Source organism: Phaenicophaeus curvirostris, chromosome 10 (assembly GCF_032191515.1).
Source record: "Phaenicophaeus curvirostris isolate KB17595 chromosome 10, BPBGC_Pcur_1.0, whole genome shotgun sequence".
Taxonomy (NCBI): Eukaryota; Metazoa; Chordata; class Aves; order Cuculiformes; family Cuculidae; genus Phaenicophaeus; species Phaenicophaeus curvirostris.
Window position 1 is genome coordinate 15,252,970 of NC_091401.1, and position 17,864 is coordinate 15,270,833.

General features: G+C 45.9%; 1 protein-coding gene across 1 annotated transcript in view; it reads left to right on the forward strand.

Moving 5' to 3' along the window:
• Window positions 1-17,864, forward strand: part of GPC1 (glypican 1) — a 246,312-nt gene that overhangs the window by 92,191 nt on the left and 136,257 nt on the right. The window lies entirely within an intron of this gene.

Genomic DNA, 17,864 nt, shown 5'->3' on the forward strand with positions numbered 1-17,864 from the left:
GTGTGATGGACGTGAGAGGTTAAACACAGATTATGGTTTGTAATACAGTGCAGCATGCCCTTGATGGGTATGCCCTCCCCTGTGCTATTAGTGCCATTTTGTCCCTTGGCTCTGGTGCTGTGCAGACATGTAGAAAAAGCGTTCTTTGGTCTCACACTGCCCTTCCAAGCATATGAGTTTATTGAGTGTTTTTTAAAAGAAAACATTAGAAGAATGAAAACAGATAGACTTGCTAGGGACTGTAACTGCTCAAGACTGTCAACTTTAAACTGGTTTTGTATCTTTAAATTGCATTTTTTTATCTTTTAAACTCTCACTGCAATGGCAATCAGTGTACAGACGATGATAATATGGAAATGCTGACATTCACAGAACCTTTTCCATCACAAAACTTCTGTGTAAAGATGAAGTTTAGAGGTTCTGGGTCTGCATTTTCCTGGCCTATGCAGATGGCCCTTCATTCTACATGCTTGTCAGTCATAGCAAAAGGACTCAAAGAAGAACAGCCTGGTGGTTAAAGGGCAAATACGAGATGTGGGACTTGTAGATAGGGTTTCTGGCTCTATTGTAAACTTGCTTCCTAAACTTGACTCAGCACCCCTTTCTCATGGAGCTTCCTTCGCCTGCCCTTTTGCTGTAATGTCTAGTTACGCTGTAAATTCTTTGATATGTGGAAAGACCTTTTCTAGAGCTAAGAAAGCACTGCCATACACCCATACAAGCATATCTTTTGTTGATAATTACTATGTATTGGAGGTACTGAGGAGAAGCAGCGCTCTCATGCTGTCTCCCTGCATTCTCCAGATCCAAGCTGAATTTGCAAGGTGACCAGTTAGGGAAAGAATGTAACTAAACTGTCATCTGCATGCGTGCGTTCATGCATATATACATATACATTCCCCTGTGCCCACCACAGTAATAAAGCTACAAAACTGGAATCAATGGGGAGGAGGCTTGGTCCCGATTGCTCTTCAGCTGTTGCACCCATGAGTTGGCAATCACTGAATAGAATAAGCATAAGGCTGCAAACGGCAGGGCATTGCAGGTAAACAGCTGCTATGGAAGGCAATGGCGGAGATGTATTCAGCACGAATGAACTCTGTTCAACACTTGGAAATGGGAGAATGTAAATGACAACTTTCACAGTGCCAAGGGAGCATTTGGGGACTGGGAAATCAGCAGGCAGGCTGTCTTGCTGCTTGCCACTTCAGTGGTTTGGATGAAACATGAAGACACATAGGCTTAACTCCACAGTGTGCCTTTTCAGCTAAATAGAGGCTGTGAGATTGCTCTCACCATGGTCAGCAGGGGAGATGAGGAGAGGCTGAAAGCAGAGGAGAGAAGGATGAAGTGTTGGTCCTTGCATTTCTTTAGTTACCACTGCAGTGATTTGGAAAGGTGGTTTGAAAAGGTTCCTGGCAGGTACTCTCAGGCATGGCTGCACATGCTGCTGTAAGGGAGCTGGCAGGCCGATCATCTGAGCAGAATTTGATCACATCAGTAACCCAGTGAAAAAAGGTGCTGGGGAAGAGACTGTGGGGAAGCAGTGACTTTGGAAACAAGTGGTATGTTTGATCTGCAGTATCTGTCCAGAGCTGAATATGCAGGGTTGCATCGAATCTTGCAGGCAAAGCAGTTCTAGCCCTGTCCAGAGTTTGGATGGGAGGTGCAAAAGATATTCCAAGTATTGTGGATACATGCCAAGGAGTCTTTGGGGAGAATGAGGCCACCAAGATGAAGTGAGTCAAAAGATTGCATTTTGAATGCTGTGCTTTCTGCAGAGGGGTGGTAGGAAAGGAGGCGTATGCTGTAATCTGAAGCGTCTTAGGTGGTTTAGACAGGGCTTTTCAAATACTTCTTGCTGATGCTCTTGGGTTGTTGAAGCTGCAAGTACATTAAAAGTCCACTTAGTAACTTAAATGCTCTCCTGACATGAAAAGTAAATTCCTTGCTTTATATACAGCCAAAGCAAAGAACCGATAGCAACATTTAGATATGCAGTGCAGTGTATCACAACCAAGAGCCCCTGTACAGTGGATGTAAGCTCTCAAAGCTGCTCCTCAAGATAAATCTAAACAGCAAACAGAAAACTTTTGCATCCTGTTGCACATTTTCTCAGAAGGTAATTTAGAAGGAGCCTTGAGTACCTATTGCTGGTAATGGTAGATCATATCTTAAAAGCACCCTGGGCTCGGGAAACAGCCTGCTACTGTAATGTCAAGAATACTGGTTTTATGACTGCTTAAACCAAGGCTGTTCTAGCTGGGAGCCATTGTACTGTGTACACACTGTCTTTGCAATATGTTGTGATACCTACTGTAGCTTAAAATTGCTTATTGAAATACTAAACAATAACATAAAATTAATAAGCAATGCAGCTGGACTTCTTGTCTTTCCCTCCCATGCCATTCACACTCAATTAACACCTTGCGGAAAAAAAATGCTCCTTAAATCAGAACACCCATTTCAACTGAATTAAGGGAATCAGGTAGAAAATGTCAGTCGGGGTGCTTTACTGGAAAAAGTATTGCCTCCAATTCTCTTTGCTTAAGACTCTGTTCACTTGCTGAGTGCACTTGCTCTGCCATGAGAGCTACACTCTGGTTGGTGAGACCAAGTCCACAGGCGCTTCTCAGCTCTGTGTGCAGCTAAAACCTCTGAGCTGTGAGATACCAAAATGCACTGATGAGTTTTGGCCCAGAAAGCAGAGGCCCAAAGTGCCAAGGGCCTTTTATACCCCAAAGAACAGGGTGAATCTCATTTGGAGGTGAGCCATTGTGTAACAGTGAAAGCGCCAAGGAGCAGTGCCCTCTCTGCCGTGGGAGCTGCAGCCCAACCTTGCACCAGAGGACATTTACGGGTGGCTCTGTAGCTTCACTGCAGGGCAGGGGCTGGCTCTGGGGCCAAGGAGAGCGGCTTGGGGAGCCAGCAGAGCTGTTCTTCTGTGGCTGGGCTCTCCCCACCCAGGCCAGCATTGCTGCCATGGCTTTCCTAACACTGCCTGTGAGGTCCACTGGATCAAGCTGCTCTCCACCCCCAGCTCTTCCTTCCCGCCTCGTGGCCCAGTGGTTGCATAGCAGACAAAAGACAAAACCGTTAGTCACTCCTGTCAGGAGGAAATCAAACACAGCCTTGTTACTGGGAGGTGGCATGCTGCGACTCAGAGCGACGGTTGCTCACTCATCTCCCATGTGCTGTCAGCAGCCAAGCAAATGAGAGGATGGGGAGATGCGCTGCAGGGACCTGGATGTTGTTTGAGAAAAGTTTCAAGCTCATCAAGGCGATGCAGGAAAGGCATCCACCCAGGGTGGAACAGGGAGTGGGAGGTCAGGTTGTGGGGAAGCACGCTTTCAGCTGGCTGGATTTGGCTCCCTGTGGTGGGTGATGGCTTCGTGTGATCCTGCAGCCTGGCGTTCTCTCCTCCTGAGCAACTGTAGCTGCTCGACTCATTGCCATGTGATTTAGGCACAGCAGTGTAGTTATAAATCTACTGCTGTCCTTAAAGACGCCACTTAGCTCCCTGATGTTTTCAAAAGGGTTTCATGTGGTGATTTCACTCCAGTCTCAAAGCAGCATCTGCCATTCTGAATTGGTACAAAACCAAAGCCCTTGCTCAACCTGGGAGCTGTGGCACCCCTGCAAGGGAGACAGGTTCAGCTCCCAGTGCCAGCTATGTCCCCTCTCCATATGTCCCTCTCAAGGACACAGACTGCCCTAGTGTGTCGTAGCCTGGAGGTACAACTTGAAGAGCGTTGCAGCCCCCTTCACATTTTTACCTCATCCAAGGGACCTCAGTTTTGCTCTGTCAGTATCACCACCTTGCTCTAACATGAGGGAGGAGGGCACTTCCAACAGGGAACTTGCATCTTCTGGGGTTCTGAGGAGGCAAAGCAGACGTGCTTGCTGGGGAGAGTTGGGAGCTGGAGCCCCAGGTGAGCCGGCAGCTGCTGCGCTGCCTTGTTCTGCTGCACACATTTCATGGTCTTACAGGCTGCTGTCGCCCAGCCAGCATGTTGGAAGCAGACCTGCCTGAAGTTCTGTGGTGGCCTGCTTGCGTCCCGTGCGTAGTTATGCACTGCTTATCAGCCTCCTGCCCACAGCCTTGAGGAAGCACCTCCGCTCTGCTGCAAAGGGAGGAGGCAGCCACTGGGGCAGGGGCTCTCTGCAGGGCAGAGATGCTTCACCTGCTGGTGCACCACATCAGGAACTCAACAGGGAGGGAGCCTGAACCCCATGCTGCTGCAGGGCCTGCAGCTGGCATGAAGAGCCACTTAGATAGTCAGCTCTTTCCCCCCGTGTGTACTTCCTTATTTTCAACAGAAAAAGTATTCTAAAAGAAATCCAGCTGGATTTGTAAGATTGGAAACATGGGGGGGAAAGGGTGCAGAAAGACGGCTGCTCCAGACTAGCATGTGCTCTCTATTTTCATTGTTTACTCTCAGATTTTTATAGTTGCTCCCATTGTTTGGTTGGCTGCAGCAAGAAGGGGCCTGAAGTTTGGAAGGCAGGTTTCATCACTTTATTAAAGCTGGGCCTCCTTAAGGTGCCCAAGCAACCCTTTTCTGTGCAGGGAAACAAATAGTGATTGCAAACAGGAATGACAGACAGCCCAGAATTGTGCTTCTAGGTCTAAATAGAGCTGTTAAGCAGCATCCGAAGGGCTTGAGCAAGGGTGATTAAAAAAGATGCTATCTCCCAGCCCTAGCAGGCTACAAAAGGTGTATTTTTCAACAGCTAAATCCTAAAACAATTATGGCCTAGAATGTACTCAGGTTATTCCTTATCTTTCTGGAGGTCTGCTGGCAAAATCTGTTTTCTTAAACAAGGTTTGTAATGTTTAGTACTTCCAGTGAAAGATGATGTTGTGGCTCCTATGTGTGTGGTGGGGAGGATCAAAATAAACATAGCAGGAGTTTCTAGAACCTCGTAGGCTTGTAATTAATACACCGTTCCTCAGGGATGTGATATTTTCACTCTGCTTATGGAAAGACTTGTTGCTTGTTATGGCAGGCGAGCTGTGGATTGTGCCTGCTCCACATTCCCCATGTCCTCTCTACACAGGCAGATTTGACATTTGCATGTGAACTGCTGGGCTTGTTTCTGCTGGGTTCTTCAGCCCTTCGCTGATGGAAGGGGAGTTATTGTGCAAGGCTATGGCAATGTGTATGTGTTTGTGCAGAAGTCTGTTGTACATGGCTGGGTGTCTGTGCTGACACCCAGCCCAATGCAGCAGTAGTTTTATATGAATGAGCTGGTTTAGGGTATGTTATTTTCTGATCCTGGTCCTTGACCATATTTTTCAGCTATTTTGCTGTGCATATCCAAGGTAGATGAGGTGCCAATGTCCTTTACCAGCATAATTCATCTACCCTGAGAAGATGGTGCTGTGAGGTTCAGGTGCCAGCAGGCAGCAGTACACTTAAGGGGCTTCCCCAAAGCTGCCTGGGCTGAGGGTACATAGCATAAAATCATAGAATGGTTTGGGTTGGAAGGGACCTCAAAGCCCATCTAGTTCCAACTCCCTGCCATGGGTAGGGACACCTCCCACTGGATCAGGTTGCTCAAATCCTCATCCCACCTGGTCTTGAACACCTCCTGGGATGGGGCATCCATGACTTCCCTGGGCAACTTGGGCCAGGGCCTCCCCACCCTAAGATCTCATCTAAATCTTCCCTCTTTCAGCTTAAAAATTTCACCCTCCATCCCGTCCCTGTGCTCCCTGATCAAGAGCCCCTCGCCAGCTTTCTTGTAGACACTTTCTTGTAGCACTGCTGAGCCTTATGGCTCCAATGCAAAGTGAGGGGAACAGTGCCTTTGTGTTGGTGATTTTGTGAAGATAAGCACAATTTATTGTCATAAACCACTCGATTGTAAGCTACAGTGCCACTCCTTGAGTGTTTCTCTTTTTGAGCTTTCTTATGAGAAATATGCTTTCACCACGGGGATGCCTGTTATTACTTGCAGAGACGAGGAATTCATCACACTGCAGCTGATGGGGTTTATTTCTTCCTACTAAGCCAGGAAGCTCAGACTCGCATTAAGTTAGTTGGAGTTGCTAGTGTACGTTTATCAAGCTTCTTATCTTATGAGACAAGAAAAAAGGAGAGATGACGGCAAAGGAATTTGAGTGGAGGAAGTCAGAAGAAGAGATGTGAAAGAACAGACTGCTGAGAAGAGGAAACACTGGCTGAATCATAGAATCACAGAATCACTAGGTTTGAAAGGACCCACTGGATCATTGAGTCCAACCATTGCTATCAGTCACTAAACCATGCCCCTCAGCACCTCATCCACCCGTCCTTCAAACACCTCTAGGGAAGGTGACTCAACCACCTCCCTGGGCAGCCTACTCAAGTGCCCAATGACCCTTTCCATAAAAATTTTTTCCTGATGTCAAAGCCTGAACCTCCCCTGGCGGGAGCTTGAGGCCATTCACTCTTGTCATGTCCGCTGTCACCTGGGAGAAGAGGCCAGCACCCTCCTCTCTACAACCTCCTTTCAGGTAGTTGTAGAGAGCAATAAGGTCTCCCCTCAGCCTCCTCTTCTCCAGGCTAAACAACCCCAGCTCTCTCAGATGCTCCTCGTAAGACTTCTCCTTCAGCCCCCTCACCAGCTTTGTTGCTCTTCTCTGGACACGCTCCAGAGCCTCAACATCCTTCTTGTGGTGAGGGGCTAAGAACTGAACACAGGATTCGAGGAGTGGTCTCACCAGTGCCGAGTACAGAGGGAGAATAACCTCCCTGGACCTGCTGGTCACGCCGTTTCTGATACAAGCCAAGATGCCATTGGCCTTCTTGGCCACCTGGGCACACTGCTGGCTCATGTTGAGTCGCTGTCAACCAACGCCCTCAGGTCCTTCTCCTCCAGGCAGCTTTCCAGCCAGACTTCTCCTAGTCTGTAGCACTGCATAGGGTTGTTGTGCCCCAAGTGCAGGACTCGGCATTTGGCCTTTTTAAACCTCATGCCATTGGTCTTAGCCCAGCGGTCCAGCCTGTTCAGATCCCTTTGGAGAGCCTTCCTACTCTCCAGCAGATCCACGCTTCCACCCAGCTTAGTGTCATCCACAAACTAGCTAAGGGTGTATTCAACGCCTTCATCCAGGTCATTGATAAAGACATTGAACAGGGCTGGACCCAGCACTGAGCCCTGGGAAACCCCCCTTGTAACTGGCCTCCAGCTGGATTTAACACCATTTACCACCACTCTCTCTGCCCAGCCATCCAACCAGTTTTCCACCCAGGAGAGTGTGCGCCTGTCCAGTCCAGAGGCTGACAGTTTCTCAAGAAGAATGCTATGAGAAGCTGTGTCAAAGGCTTTACAGAAGTCCAGGAAGACCACATCCACAGCCTTTCCCTAATCCATGCACATCGCTGTAGTGCAGAGGTTTCCCAGCAGCTGACTAGGGGCAGGTCTCAGGAATGTAACTGAGGGCTGCTAACGCCTCAAGGGACTGTGATCTTCTGGAGTGCTCTCCTTCCTAACCCCTACCATTGTATCACTATGCATTAATTCCTTTTTAAGGCAATGGCATCAAATCTCAGTCCCATGCAGCTGAGCAGGGAGAGGATTCCTGATGGAAAGGGAGCCCTGACCCACTGCCTAAGGGACCCACTGACAGAGGGGTTGCTTAGAGTGAGCTCAGAACACGCATGGAAATGGGAGGTAGGGTTGGGTTTGATGATGAGTCACAGAGATCAAATAGGCAAGCTCTCTTGAAACTTGTTTTTTCTGCTTGCTGCACTCAGGAGCTTCCTGGCCTGGTACTTGCTGATACATTGGGGTTTTAGAGAAAATGTGTATAAATTTCTTACCTGCTCTCCATGTGGTCACAAGAATATCAAAGCATAGTAGAGTTTTTCACAAAGAACAGAGATGTATCAGAATTGTATTAGTGGGGTTGAGGGGTTTGGGGAGTGAAGCATCCAAGGAAGAAGGAGGGAACAGGATATTCAAAAATGACAGCAGTCCTGAAAAGTGCATTGCTGCTGCTGTATTGCAGGCTGCTGCATGTGGCTTCCCTGAATGCAAATCAGCAATGACAGTGGAATTTGCTAGGAGTTAAAGGAAATCATATGAATAATAGACACATTGAAAATTGCCCATGTTAGAGAGTGATAAGGCTTTGAGATCATTTTCCTGTCCTGAAACTGTGTTTTTACTGGGTTTGTTTTCATGTGAAATCTTGATGGCTTTGAACAGCCTCAGGAAGTATATGCTACCTTGTGCTTGTGATCCTCAGATCCCTTTATTTAACCATCACATATCAGGCTGGGTTAAAAAAACCATTTAGGAGTCCACATCTTTTGGCAGGCAAAGGTATGAAATCAGAATACTTCTAGGACTTGTGAAGGAAGCTCAGCATTGCCAGAATCTATAATTGTATACAGAGTCTGAAAGGTCAGAGCTAGTAACCAGTTGACCATTTTGCACAGAGTATACGAAGTCCATCTTTTTGTTCAGGCTCATAGCATCTGTAAAGCAGCTTATTTGCAACATGCTTCACTTCTGAAAAGTGGCGCTTTGTCCAGGCTCAGGACAAACTGCTGTACAGTGGTTAAAGTAATTGAGCAAAAGGCTTTGCCTATGTTTGGACAAACCTCTCTCTGCTCTTCAGAAAAGGATTGATGGATATGAAAGCTCTTCCTAATTTGGCTAACCTGCCAAACACACAGGTGAGTTACAAGAGCTGAAATCACTAGAGGTCCAGTCCCTCTGCCTTTAAAGTCAGAGTCAGCTTCAGTGGAAGCAGCTTCAGGCCTCAGTGGGCAACAACCTGAAGTGCTTTGCATCACGTTTAAAAGGAGCTGGATTCCTAACAGCAGCTCCTCTTCAAGGAGATCTGATCTGTTCCCATTTTTTCCCCTTGTCAGACGCCACCTCAGAAGTCAGTAGTTGAGTGTCTCTGTTGGCTTAAGGCAACCGTTGATCAAAGTGCAGGTTTTGGTACTTGTGCACTCTAATAAATGATGCAGAACTCTGTAAATGGAGGGAGAAGCTGGTTGTGCTGGCATAGAAGCAGAAATATTTTCTCCCTGTCCCTTGCAAGCCAGGTGATTGCCACGTGTTGTGAGAGAAGTGGGAACTTTGAGGAAATCAAAATTTGGGCTCACAGGAGCTGAGGAGTTCAGAGTGTAGCTGCTGTGCTGCCACTCCAGAACTGCTCACTTACTTGGCACTAATCCAGGGAAACACAGGGTCAGCATGGAGGCGAAGCGGTCGAAGAAGAAGGGGAAGGAGGTGGAGTGAGCAGACAGTCTCTGTCAGTGAGAAAAGCCTGAGAAGGAGTAGGAAGAGATGATGGTCAAGCTGCTGGTCTGCCACACAGTCTTTTCCTTCCTGCAGTAACACAGTATGGCCCACAGCTGATGAGTTGTATGTGTGTGAGGATGTGCCGAATTGATTACAGGAGAGCAGCAATGTACCTCTCCTGAATGTGACAGAGAAGTTGCACAGTCAAATTTCAGAGACAGGGACTGGAGGACAGGTAGAAGACAGGGTTTATTGAGGGGTTAAGTGCCAAAGGACAATCTGGAGTGCTGAGGAAGCAAGTCATTCAGAGAGGTGGAAAGGTATTCCATAATGGGCAGAGGAACCCGCTGCCATCTTCCTGCTTGAGCGAGGCCAACTGATGGACGGTTGCAAATCTCAGGGGGAGCTCTCAGTGGGAATGGGAAGAACATGCTCTGCTGGTGGTTGGAATTTTAACTGGATCACAAATAGTGTGTGAAATGTATAAATGATGGGGTTTTCAGCTGTCACAAGGAATGAGGATGCAATTAAAAGTGCAGGTCTGGTTGCACTTATTTCTAATGCTGGATAAGTATGCTTTACCATCACTCTTGCATCCTGATGAATATATTGTCCTAATTTCCAGATGAGGTGCAAGAACCTTGCCTACAATCGCTACCATTGCTTGACACCCCAGACAGCGAGATGAACCGGTCATAACATCTTGAGAACTGGAGGATGAAAAAGGCCTCTGAGGTCGTGTAGTCTCAGTGAATACAGCAAATTGGAGTTGCTCAGTAGAGTATATTTAGAGCTGTCTGCCCAGCCTGTTTACGCATCCCCAGTGACACCACCTGTTCCTCTGAGATTTCCACTTGGATATTCTCCAGTGCAGGTTCACTGAGGCTCACTGTGACTGGCATTCAAGCTGTGTGAGCACATATGGTAGGAGAGGAGCAGTCCCTCAGCAGTACCTTGGGGAAGCCTGAATGCTGGAACATGACTTGCCTTTAAACATCTAAACCAAGAGAGTTGTATAGTGTTTACTTCAATGGGTGCTCAGAAGAGCAAATCCTCTCCAGTTCCCTATCCAAACTGGTCAGTAGAGGCCGCATAGTTAGCTGATAGGAGGCAAGCAATCTGCACACTATTCTGATTGCTCTGCAGAACATGGTCTTCTGCTCTACAAGCCTTTGCTTCTCTGGGAGCACTTGGGTTTATATCAGTAGCTCAGAAATAATTCAAGAGATGGGCAGGGCCGGGGGAAAGAATGCTCCAATGCATTGCTCAAAAACACGTTGATCATGGTTGTCATACAGCTATTGTGTTTTTCCTGAAATCTTGCAAGAAAGAAGGTGCTATTGAATTATGTTCATAATTTATGGCAATAGCAGCCAGACCAGTGAATGGTGGAGGTAGTATGTTCCATCTTTAAGAGTGCCAAAAACATTTCCCGCTGGCTTAACAGATTCTGGAAGTGGAGTTGACTTGCAGACTTGATGAAACTGCTTTCTGAATCCTGGGAATAGTCCCTTCTTCTTTGCCAAGACAGGGAGGAGAGGTTTAAACTAGATATGAGGAAGAAATTTTTTACGCTGAGTGGTGAAACACTGGCCCAGGTTTCCCAGAGAGGTCGTGGATGCCCTGTCCCTGGAAACATTGAAGGTCAGGTTGGGTCAGGCTCTGAGCAACATGATTGACTGGAAAGATGTCCTTGCTCACTGCAGGGCGGTTCAGCTGGATAACCTTCATAGTCCCCACCAACCCAAGCCATTCTATGTTTCTATAACAAGAAAGAAAAATTAGGTGATAGCATTACTGTGCTGTGAGGCACAAAGAATGTGATTATTCAGGAGCAAAAGCATCTCAGTGAGCTTAGAGAACAGAGGGGTCAATAGGAGAGCTTGCCACTTTGACTGGGATCCTAGGTTTAGCCTTAGTTAAGAACGTGGGACCTGATGTATGAGATGCACTACAGATTTTTCCAAATGGGGACAACATACCTGCTTGGGTACACAGTATCAGAACTAAAGTCAGTTTTTAGAAGCTGCATCTTTTACTGGCTGGCCCATGATGTCCCTTAAGGTTGCTGCAGAAGGCTGAATGCTTGCGTTCAGGGGAAAAGAGGTGAACAAAAAGATTGTGCAGCTTGCATCTAAACTGACTCTACCACGTTTTAGCAACACTCAAGTGTAAAAGACCCAATAACCAAAACGTATAGAATGGACCTTTCTCAAGTTATAAATTCCTGAAATTGTAGTGCTTTTCCTTTATTCTTCTTTATGCATTTAGCTGAGTCCTTAATGAATGACAGTTTCTCTAAGATATTCCCTAAGCATGACTGTACTCTGTGGAGACCAGTTACAGCACTGTTAGCATCTCTTGCGCTATGAACATCTTATCAGGTTAATAATGGTTGCAGTGGGAAAACACAATTCAGCCTTTTGAAGCCAGGATCTTGCTAACATTCCTGTGGATGATTGAAAGTACATGAGTAGTCTCACTGAGTTAATTTGCCTCTTAATTCCTAACTACCACCTTGAAAAGCAAATTCAAGTAGTATCATAGCATCATAGAATAACCAGGTTGGAAGAGACCCACTGGATCATCAAGTCCAACCATTCCTATCAAACACTAAATCATGCCCCTTAGCACCTCGTCCACCCGTGCCTTAAATACCTCCAGGGAAGGTGAATCAACCACATCCCTGGGTAGCCTGTTCCAGTGCCCAATGATTCTTTCTGTGAAAAATTTTTTCCTAATGTCTTGCCTAAATCTCCCCTGTCACTTGGGAGAAGAGGCCAGCACCCTCCTGTCTACAACCTCCTTTCAGGTAGTTATAGAGAGCAATGAGGTCTCCCCTCAGCCTCCTCTTCTCCAGGCTAAACAACCCCAGCTCTCTCAGTCGCTCCTCGTAAGACTTTTTCTCCAGCCCCTTCAGCAGCTTCGTTGCTCTTCTCTGGACACGCTCCAGAGACTCAACATCCTTCGTGTGGTGAGGGGCTAAGAACTGAACACAGGATTCGAGGAGCGGTCTCACCAGTGCCGAGTACAGAGGGAGAATAACCTCCCTGGAACTGCTGGTCACGCCGTTTCTGATACAAGCCAAGATGCCATTGGCCCTCTTGGCCACCTGGGCACACTGCTGGCTCATGTTCAGTCGGCTGTCAACCAACACCCCCACGTCCCTCTCCTCCAGGCAGCTTTCTAGCCAGACTTTTCCTAGTCTGTAGAACTGCATAGGGTTGTTGTGCCCCAAGTGCAGGACCCGGCACCTGGCCTTGTTAAACCTCATGCCACTGATCTCAGCCCAGCGGTCCAGCCTGTTCAGATCCCTAATGTATGTCTAGGAATTTTGCTTTGTTCTGTTTTGAAAACACAACCAGACTTTTGGTTCTCACTGCAGCGTTAATAACACAGTTGCTATGATTTATAGTAGAGGATACGTACTTCAATCTAAAAGGAGAATTTTTCTTTCATGGTTTTCACAAATCATAGTGGTCAAGGCTATGGTATATCTACATTCCTCCCAATCAGAAGAGACAGTGTTGCTGTACTTGTCCTCTGAAGAGAGCATTGGGGTTGCAGGGAGCTTGGTGCCAGCTGCCCTTGGGAATGCATGTGGTACCTTGCCAGCACTTTCATCTTTGTCATCTCTGTCAGGCTATCCAACGGAAAGCTCATTAGTGGGGCATGAACATTGCAAGGCGTTAGAAGATGTGGCCCAGTTTCCCATATGCCAACCTCAAAGTCCAGGAATATAGGATTTGAAACATGGTGGTGTTACATGGTGGCATCTGTTTCACTAGAAAATCAAATTGCCTGGATAAACTGATCTGGTCTTTAAAAACCTGTGCACCAAAAATTCTGCTATGAACATGCAGACCATTCACATGTCAATGTTGTGAAAGGCTCAATTTACTATGATCTGCAATAAAATGTCCCGTTGAGGTATTTCTTCTGTATTTTTCCCTTCCTTATGCTTCTTCTTCAGCGGTCCCAACCATGTCTCTGTGTGTACTGACGTGGGAGCCCTAGTGGCAGTTAGGTGGGCAGAGAGGAAGCTGTCTGGCCAGTGTAGGGCTTGGGAGCGAGTCCAGCAAAAAGCAGTCACTTATAATCCCTGGAGAATGTTATTTCATAGAAAGAAAGAGGTAAAGCAGTGTAAAGAAATCTAACAGTTCTGTCCCATGAAATGTAAACATCTTGAGCACTAGATGAATACACAAGTTTTACTCTGAATGTAAAGGCCTCTTAATGCATAGCAGTATTGACACTATAGGTAGTAATACTTACATATACATCTGATAGAATGTTGAGTTGTAATTGTAGGAATTACAACTTCAATTTTTTTAAGACTTCTATATTTGAAAATCCCTGCTAAATTTATAATTTCGGTCCCATTAACTGGATAGAAACATGCACCAAAGAGCACCCAGAAGTAGGGGGTTTGTTTCTTTTATCAGTATTGCTGCAGCCTCAGAAGGAAGAGGGGAACTGAAAGCGTACGGGGGAAATCTTTAAATGGTTTTATGGAAATAATCCTTGATCAAAAATTTCTACTGCCACATTTCATCACAGACTAATTCCTTGCAGCTGAGCTGCAAACCTCTGTGAAAGTAGGGGTTTACAGTGGAAACACTAACTATAGCTGTGCAGTCCCGTGCATAATGAGGCTCTAATTGCGCCTTAGGATTTACCAAGACCTTGTTTCTGTATAACTCATCAGCTTTGGCTGGTTTGGGGAGCAAGGTCTTTTTTTCTTGATTGTGGTTTGCTTCCTTTTGTTCACAGTATGTTGGCATGTACTTTTTGAAAAGCTTTCTTCTGAAGGGAGCTGGGCAGACAGCTGTGATTATGTATGAAATGATTGGGTGAGCTGTTTGTCAAAGTTATAAATAGGTTACCACACAAACCCAACACTAATCTCGCTGAAAGACAGATACTGGCAACATTTCTTAGTCATCTGTTCCTGACGCTCGGGGGGAACAGCTCCACTTCAATTAAGTTTTCAAACAGAAGTTGCCTAAAATAAATTTATCTGGTAAAATTTTGAGTATATGCACTATGAGCCACACTGAGATCTAGCAGGGCATTGGAATTTTAAATGTTCATCCCAGTTTAAAAAGCAGTCCTCTGGGTCACCCCACTGTGCGGGGATGAAAGGTGATGGTTTGACTCCCATGGAAACAGAAATCTGTTTGTGAAACTGTTGTGGCATGACTAGACTGGTGCCCTCATGTCCTTATACTCCCAAATTAATTTGAAGGGTAAAAGTGGAGCTCCTTATGGATATCTATTGCATCTTTAGGTTTACAGGCAGCTTTTTGTAATCTGCTTTTGGAAGATCAGATGGAGGCATAAAATGAAGAGCAAGGGCATAGGTTTCACCTACAACCTTCTGCAACCAGAACTGAAAGTCAGCATGTGATGGGTCAGGTTGGATGAGGCTCTGAGCAACCTGATCAGTTGATGTCCCTTCTCACTGCAGGGGGTTGAACTGGATGATTTTCATGGTCCCTTCCAACCCAAACCATTCTGTGATTCTGTGATTCATATTGAATTCCTTCTGCTGCAGGTCCCTTGCAACACAGTGGCCAGAGGCTTCTGGAGCCTCCAGCCTTGATGCTGCTGCTCGTCCATCCAAGTTCTGAATCAGCTGCATCAGTTTTGTCAGGCTGGAAGTCTGCAATTTTATGTTCCCACAAGATGACCTCATACTTGCCATTTCCTTCCATGGTGGCTCAAGTTGTAGGAAAGGACCCCACAGCTGGTCAGCACTTTTGCTGCCAGCCAAAGTATTCATGAGACAAACAATGCAAAGCAATAGATGAAGAAGAATCAAGCGTTTCTGGAGCTGACAAAAGCTTTGAGTTGCAAAGTGAAAAAGCCCACAGCAACCAGAACTTGCCCTTTCAGTCTTGCACCTTCCCACATCCCTGCCAACATATACAGCAGAGAGTTTTAGAGGAGGTATAAGCACCCCTAATTTATGGCTCAAGCCAACAATTCTGCATAGGTAGTCTCTTAAATTTTTGCAAAGATCTGAAAAAGGATGATCTTGAATTTGTGGGGTTCATACAGTTCATTACATGCATCTTTTTATTTTTAGTTTTGTATAATGTACACACATTTATGGAATTAAAGATTAATGAGTGTCATTAAACCTAATTTCTTAAATTTTTAGGCAGAGGCATTCTGGTTTTGCAAACTCTCAGAATCAGCTTCAGATGCAAGAACTAAGTTTGTTTAATAACTAGTTAAAGACCTTTTTTTGCAAGTCCAGGAGTCATTTTCTTTCTTACCAGCAGGCAGAGTGTTTGGGGTTTTTTAGTTTGTTTATTTTCCCTTGGGAGACTTTTGTTGCTAGAAGGCAAGATCCTTCTTGGACACACACATCCTCCTTCAGGAAGGGAATAAGCCACCCCTGCATCCCCCAGAGCCACCACCAGCGTCTGTAGCTGTGCTCCGCAGGAGGAGGCAGCGTGCGGCTCTCGCTCCAGGGAGCTAGTAACCAGGAGTGTGGCTCATCACTGTTGCGCATCATGTCCAGACTCCTCCTCTGGTGTGGTATGTTCTGTTCATCACAACATTCTGCAAGCATGGCAGAAGGACAGGATATAGGGCGCCTTGGAGGAGCACAGAGTTGAGCATGTGTCTGAAACCTAGGAGGATGGTTTTCATCATCTTCACGCCAACATCTACTGCTTGAGCAGCTTTGTTGGGGTTAGAAGGAAATGGTCTCTAAATCTACCTTCTCCATGAGAGGTGAATCCAGGATTGTTCCTTGCAATGAAATGTGTGGGCCTTGCGACGAGCTTTCCCCATCCTTCAGCAAAACTCTCAGAGCCTTGCTGAAGCTTGTTAGTTCCTTTATCCCAAAATAACCCTAAGTACGGTATCACCATTTTTTTTGCAGGGCTCCAGCAGGAGACTGGAGGACCCTTTCGGTTTTGACCCTTCCTCATGTTCTGTCATAGATTATATGAATTATTGCCCCAAAACTTTTTTTTTTAATGGATAATAAACCAAAGCCATCAACTCTTAAAACTTGTAGTGGGAACTATGTCTTTAATCATCAGTTTATAATCAAGAATCCTTTTCCAGTCTGATCCTTCTGACAGCAACCTGCCAGGACATGGGTCAGGACTGACAGTTTCTCCAGTAGATATTTTTCTGCGAAGAAATTGGAAAAGATTCTGCTTAATGAATTGCTTTGCTTCTTATGTAATAAGATATTTACGTTGTTATGAACCCTCCAATGAAGCTGCATCTGATAAGAGTGATAGGTTTCCAGTTTGATCTTATTTTAGATTGCATCAAACCGAGGCTAAAAAGATTCTTTGTTCCAAGAAGAAGGAGAAAAAAATAAAAAGAACAAAAACATCTGGTGAGAAGCTGATGTGCTCAGGACAGCTCTGAAAGAGGTTGATAGTGATGAATTACAACACACAACTTCAGTATGTCCCCACAAGTGAAGAGACAAGATAATTCTTCCCTTGTCTAAGATATTTTTTTAATCTTTTTCCGTTTTCAGAGAAAGGGAGAGGCAGGAGCGTAACAGTGAACTCCCTGTGTATTTTTTCATGATCCTTGGTCTAGACTGAACTGAAAGCTTCTTTTAAGATTGATTTATTGGGAGAGTGCTAATTGTAGACCATGTCCTGGCTCCCCTTTGAAGCCTTTCATGAGGGATCGTCTCCTTTCCTGGAGCAGAGATCTGCCCAGGAGCTCCCCAAGAGTGGGTCCAGCACCCAGAAGAGAATCTGGGCAGCACTGGGTTTTGGTTTGTACAGTGCAGTCAGTTCTGTTAGAAAGAGGTTCTTCGTTGCTTGTGGTTTGTGTAGATTTGGTCCTCATTTTTTCATTCCTCTCTCAAACCACTGAAAAATATGTTTTCTCCTACAAATTATAAAGCGTTTCCTGCTTTGTCCTTAAACACAGGCTTGGATCGTTGCACCCTGTGCTGATTCCAGCTGTGTGTACAGCTTGGTGCCAAAGGCAGAGTCAAGCCCGTGTAGATCAGGCCTGATCCAGATCCTGAGTGGGAAGCTGAAGGAGCAGAGTGATGGGAAGGGGTGTTCTGCCTCGTTCAGAAAGACACTTCCAAAACCCAAAGGAGTAATGTGTGGGTGAAGTGCTTTTGTGCAGATCTTCTCAGTAAGAATCAAGTCTTTTGTTAGCGTTTGTGACATTTTCTCTATTCCCTTCCTTTGGGCAGTTTGCCACTGTAACATACACAGCTGACATGAGGATTTTCAAGCTGTCACTCCTGAAGGCACACTTATCTAGTCTGTAGTAACTATTTTTCCAGGACACGGAGGTGGCTCTTTCTTCTCTGTTAATTAACTTTGTTTGGTCATGTTTGCCTGCCTTATAAATTCCTTTGACATCAAGGGCCAGAATTAAACAAATTGATACCATGCTTCCAATGTGCGAGTGTGACACTGAGCTGACAGCCTCAGAGCTGAGGTATTTCAACACATGAGCAAAGCAAATACAGTCTAAATTCCCTTGCACCCTCTCACCCAGCTGAGCCAGGCTCCTGACTCAAGCAGCTGGCTGAAGCCTGTGTCGATAGGGAACAGGGCAGTCCCAAAGCCATTGCTCCATCAGTGGTTTCCTGTCCTGAGAAT